Source organism: Pinus tabuliformis, chromosome J (assembly GCF_031772625.1).
Source record: "Pinus tabuliformis cultivar Carrire ecotype Pingquan chromosome J, CPIR1, whole genome shotgun sequence".
Lineage (NCBI taxonomy): Eukaryota > Viridiplantae > Streptophyta > Pinopsida > Pinales > Pinaceae > Pinus > Pinus tabuliformis.
The window spans coordinates 1644542400-1644548688 of NC_142295.1; the positions used below are offsets into that span (position 1 = coordinate 1644542400).

Genomic DNA, 6289 nt, shown 5'->3' on the forward strand with positions numbered 1-6289 from the left:
CATTCTCATTCACTTTTGTTGGAGCTCACGGGGTTTGTTGACATCATCCAATCCCTCGTCGGTTTTCATCATTGTTTTCGTGATGTTTGCATAATGAGGTTTTTGAAAAAATTACGAAACCGTTTTAATTATAAATTTTAACATTTAAATGTTAAAATGGTAATATTAATTATTATAAATAAAAATAATTTAAAAATAATTTTTAATATTAAATTTATTAAAATATATTTATTAGTTTATGACCTTGTAATAAAGTTGATATACAAATTAAAAAATTATAATATAATATAATAAACTAAAATTATAAAGATATTTATTATAAATACATACGGATAAGCATCTGCCACTTTATTAATTGAAATAGTTATATTAGCTATGTTACAATATCAATATTTGCGGATTTTTTACATAATTTAATTTCATTAGAAGTAATTTCATTTTCACTCTTCTTATAAAATTTAAACTTGAAATTTAATAAAAACCAAACCCAACTCATTTACACTTCCTAATATATACAAATATTATGTTATAAAGTATTATTTTACAAGAATGTTATAATACTTAAAATATATACAGAAATAACTTGTATATATAAAAATATAAATATCACTACTACACATATAAATATCTTAGCTTATGACTTTATCCGGAATAACTCTTTTAAAGAGGTAAGCATGAAAAAATCCAAAGACTTAACCAATTGCCCAAAAAATACGGACAGATTCATACAGTCCACCTTTATTTTTTCAACATGATTAAAGCTTTCATTTACGGTGGAGGACTATAACCAGATCTCCTCCCCTCTTTCCATATTCGATACGTTCGCTCAATCTCCTCCCCATTATTTCTCCATATTTCTCGAATAACGCATCCATTATTTCTTCTCCAAAATGGTGTTTCGTCAGACTTTCCAACACTGCTCTGAATTGCTTCGACAGTTTTCTACCATATGCATCCTTTGCAGAGGCTGAGCCTACAATGGCTTCCATTTCCTCTTTGGGAACATTGTCTGATCGTCTCAGAAGCTCTAATCGTTGTATTTCGAATGAACCCTGTTTCGCTATTTCGTTGCTTACTTCCTCTGGACATGGACAATACATGGGGATGTTGAACGAGTCCACCTTCTCCTTCTTGATCAAACCCTGCATCAATGAAACCTAAAATATTATAACTATTTTTCGATCCCATACGGACTCATTACCAATTCCAACGGAAGGAAAAAGAAAGAATATACCTGATTTACCAAATCATTCAAACTGGTTTCTAATGATTCCCAGTTGAAACCGACGTAACCCTGATCGGTTGGATTGTGAGATGTTCGACCCATTAACAGCAAAAACATGCGGCCCCCACCAACGATCTCCTCCGCACGGACTCTCAGAAACGTGTTGAAATCCTTCTGAAATTGAAGAAAATACGCTACCCCCACTGCCCGGGATCCCCCTTCGCAGAATATTTTTCCCTTGTTCCATGTCGCTGAATTTTTCTCCAAAATCCCAGCAGGAGCCTGATCATATACACGAAAACTAACCTAAGACTCCAGACTAGGGTATACTTATTCCAGTAAATTATATATATATATATATATATATATATATATATATATATATATATATATATATATATATGTTTGTGAAAATGTTACCTGGGAAAGCCAGTGAAGCCCAAACGAAGAATGAACGAAATGGAGAGTCTGGTCTGGAATAGCCTGCCGTAGAACGAACCCGGTACGCCTGCTGCAAAATATGATCTGTCCGCGACTCCCTCTTCATTCTGATAATCAATATCTACTGAAAGAGAAGGCAAAATTCTAAAGAGTGAGTTGAAATCTGAAGTAGGAAGGTCGTTGAAGAATACTTGACACTGCGGAAGAGGAATTCCCGCAGCCCTATATTTGGCTTTGAGGGCCTGCGTTATATTTTGGGCGGTAAAGAGAGCATTGGGGCCGGACGAACAGCCAAGGTCTGCAATGCAAAAAGTGTTGCATTCCATAATCATGTTCATTGATAAAATGGTTTCCTCCAAAATAGGCTTTACAATTTCTAACCCACTCCTCTGCAATTTTGCATCGTGAATATCAATCGTTAGAAAATACTTATCAGTGATGTAGAAGCAAAAAAATGATGGATTGAAATTCCGAACCTGTAATAGAATCGAATTTTGGGCATAGCTGGAATCTCCGAGGCCAGCATTCATATGAAACACTCTCTCCATCTCCATATGAATCCCTATCCTCTTTGCAACCACAAAACAAACCAATAAAGCACTCGCAATCTCAAATCGAACCAATTGACACAACAGGGAGGTTGGTAAATAAAGCACAGTTTTCCAGCAAACCGATGGGCATCAAATTCACTTTTCCCGTGCCGTGGAACTTTCAAACTTCTAGAAGAATGCCACTGGATTTTTTGGTTTTTCTCATCGGTTATCCCACATATCAGCTCCACGACACCCTAAGTGGAAATTTCAGTCAAAACGGACTTCCTAATCTATGGACACCCATATTGTGAAATTTTATAGCATCTAGCTTCTGTGAGTGATTTACGAGGTTACGATTGCGACATTGCGACAATTCCGTGAGATATGTTCGAGTCACAATCCATTAAAAATTTTGGAAAACACCGCCTTCCCCTTGCGTGCATACAGTTTCCAAAAAATGGTAATGTTGTTGGTTTAAATATGTACTTCAACCCTTAATAATTATAATATATCATATTATCATAAAATACCATTGTGTGAAGATGACTGATGTAGTTATAATTTGAGTCGTGAACCGCTCTATCATCTTCTTTTAATTTGAAATTTAAGCCCCAATGTCCTTTAATTGCGTAAATATCGGTTTCCAGAAATAAAGAATATTTTATTTTATTATACTTTGTATTTATTGAATTTATATCATTTATTTGATGGAATACGATATATATTCAATAATAATTTTTATTTTTCATGGGTTATATTTTTATTTAAAATAATTTTGTTTAAATTTTATGTACGAAAAAATATCAATATTGCACAATTATGTTGATGATGATGGTGGTTAAAATCCATTGAAACCAAACTTTGGTCTATTGGACCTAAAGAGATAAATTATTTATTTTGATTGAAGATTTTATTCTTATGCTCAAAAATCTTGGAGAGAAGCCTCGCGAGCTCACTATAATTTTTTGACATCATAAAAGGCTAGGAAAGTCAGTCCTACAACAAAGATTATGAAACTAAGATCTAATGTGGTTGTACACGGGGCACTCTAAGAGGAAGTGATTTTCATCCTTGATGTTCATATTCTCACAAAGATGGCAGATCTTTTTCATCCATGGTGTTTTAGGAACTGCCCAACAACCCGTTTCATTATGGAGCTCATGAGAGTTCGTTCTAATCTTGGCTATATTAATTTTCTTCTTTGAGCTAGTTAAAAGAGAGAGATACTTTTGATCTTCTAGGATGGGGTTGATGACCTCCTTATAATATCTTAATTTTCTTTTAGCTGCTAAATCTTTCTCACACCACATTTTTTCTTTGAACTTAGAAGTAACATTATTTTTAATGTTATTAATGTTTTGCAATGCAGCAATCCCATCGATCTCCCAATGGTTTAACCAAGCCCTGGTGTCTTTATACCAACCTCGTTTGAGCCTTAGGTGGTTTTGGCTGGAATTTAAAGCTAGCTTAGGGAGTCTATGGTCTCCTATGTTATTGAGCTTGTGCTTGTACAATAGAAGCCTAGTCATAGTTAGGCTCTCGATAGGGGAAAGACCCACTTCTATAAGGAGAATAGGATATGGTGTATTGCCTTTAATTTTGAGGCTATACGTTATAAAATTCTTCTGGATTTGCCCAATCTTTCTCCAGGATTCTCTAAAGATGTTACAACCCCAAACCTCACATCCATATAAGATAACAGGAGTGACTAAAGTTTCAAAGTGGAACTTCTTTCTATCTCACATTACGAGGTTTGCCATTTTAGAATAATTTTCAAGACCAAAATAAGCTTTCCACCCCCCATTAATCCTTTTCTCAATGCTATAGTTCCAGTTGAGCTTGTGATGAATATCAATTCCTAAGCATTTGTATGAAGACACTTCCTCCAAGTTACTATTCTCATACATAAAATTAGCGTAAGTATCCTTCTCGGATTTGATAATCATAACTTTTGTTTGGTCAGTGTTAACAGTCATACCCATGGTAGAGCAGAAATCCTTAAGAGGTCTAAGTTGCTCATCAAGATCACATGGGAACCTAGCAAGAATAACAATATCATTAGCATAGAGAAGAAGGATGATGACTATCCTAGCTAAGATCGTCCCAGCTCATCCTGCTTCCTCTAAACAACCTTCCAACTTGTCAATGTAAATGCCAAATAGGGTGGGGAGAGGGGGCAACCTTGTTTAACTGTGATATTACACTTAATATCTTTCGACCACCCCTCATTTCTCTTTAACTTGGTAACTACATTCTCGTATAACCTTATAGCGACAACTCTCAACTCAAAAGGAACCTTTAACTCTTCTAATCTATTCCACAGGCTGTTTCTAGGAACCATATCGAAAGACTTTCTAAAGTCCACAAAGAAACAAAAGAGATTGGATTTATCATTGCGGAATTCCTCCACAATGATCCTAAGCATAACGAGGTGGTTCGTTGTTGAGTGCTGCCTTCTAAAACGCACTTGGCCTTTAGCCCACTTACCTTCAATTTCAAGCCATATGCTCAACTTCTTTTCCAAAATAGTACCATATAACTTGGCTAAGAGAGGGTTGATCATAATAGTCTGATAATTAGAGGGGTTATTTGCATCCCCACTTTTAAAAATAGGGATAATGAAGCTCTGAGTCCATAATTTAGGGAACCCTTGCTTGACCTCTTGATTGAAACTCTTGTGGATGTGGGGGATGAGGATAGGACCTCCAATTTTTATGATTTCCACCTGGTAACCCTCACTGTCCTTAGCTTTCCCATTTTTGAGGAGTTTAACGCCAAAATCAATGTCTTCTAATGAGAAAAATCCTTTGGTTGTGAGCAGGGTTTCAAAGTTATCCATGACATTTGGAGATTCATAAAGCTTTTTAAGATAGGAATTCTAGTCGTGTAAAGCAATTTTATTATTATCTTTAGTTTTCCTAGTTAGAATCCGCCTCCAGAATTTCTTAGGAGGTACCTTAGAGAGGTGTTAAAGATTCTCTTGTCTTTTACAAATATACTGCCTTTTTTTCCTTTTAGTTAGGGCTTTGTATATTTATATCTTGCCAATTTTAAGAGATTCATCAACAACTTCCTTAAGTTCTCTCCTCACACTTTTACAATCTTTGTCATACCATGGGTTGGTTTTTCCATTTGTTTTATTACTTGAAACTTCAATTGAGAACTTGTTAATATAATATTAGAGGGCTGTAGTAAAATTATGATAGAGGTCTTCTATGATATCTATTCTGTATAAAGGAAGAAAATTATTTTTTAATTCATTTAGAAAGAGTTTGTTTTTATTTCTATCAAAGATTAAGTTATTTTGGCTATAAGGATTATCTTATATGGGATCTCTATGCATGACAAAATTGAGAGTTATAAGTAAAGGCCTATGATCAAAGTCAAGCTCATGGTCATTTAAGATGTCAAAATTTACTATTTCATTGTATAAAGGGAGATCGTAAATAACATAGTCTACCACGCTGCTACCGAGCCCATGGATGCAAGTCATCTGGCTAGAATTGGGTCACTTCTTTAGACCGTTGCAAATTATGAGATCCTAAGCACTACCGAGATTGACTAGCTCCGACCCAAACAAATTCTCCCTGAGTTCTCCATAGCTCCTTTTGTACCGGATAACCATAGTAAGGTCTTCATCTAACCAAAGAGGATTAGGGTTGGAATGATTGCTTAGAAGAATAACTTGGTTGCTTGAAGTTCGAGCATTAAATTCACCCATTAAAAGGATATTACCTTCATTCCTAGGCTAAAAATATCATTCTCTAAACCATTGTAAGGATTATTTTTATCTAGATTCTTCTTCTTATAGAAGTTAGAATTGGTGGGGGGAAAATAACATATTGCTATGTAGGTCTTTTTATCATTAATGTCAGTAATCTCTATCCAACTATATTGGTTGTAAGGGTCGTTTTTATATATCCTAGCATGGAGGGAGATGTTCTTCTTAATGTAACAAGCTATACCCCCAATGCCTCTACGGGACGATCGCTTGTTCCAAGTAGACCATAGTGCAAACCCATCTATGTTAGGGACCTTAAATTCTTCGTGCTCCCAAGTTTCAACAAGCAATATAATATCAACATTATTC

The 6289-nt window shown here is 35.0% G+C and overlaps 1 pseudogene across 1 annotated transcript; it reads right to left on the bottom strand.

Moving 5' to 3' along the window:
* Positions 1 to 736: 736 nt before the first annotated feature.
* Positions 737 to 2226, bottom strand: LOC149233837 (putative jasmonic acid carboxyl methyltransferase 1; annotated as a pseudogene). Its single transcript, XR_016247625.1, has 5 exons — positions 2143 to 2226; positions 1858 to 2055; positions 1646 to 1773; positions 1235 to 1507; positions 737 to 1142 (listed from the first exon to the last, which is right to left on the bottom strand). The product of XR_016247625.1 is annotated as a putative jasmonic acid carboxyl methyltransferase 1 (transcript).
* Positions 2227 to 6289: the final 4063 nt, after the last annotated feature.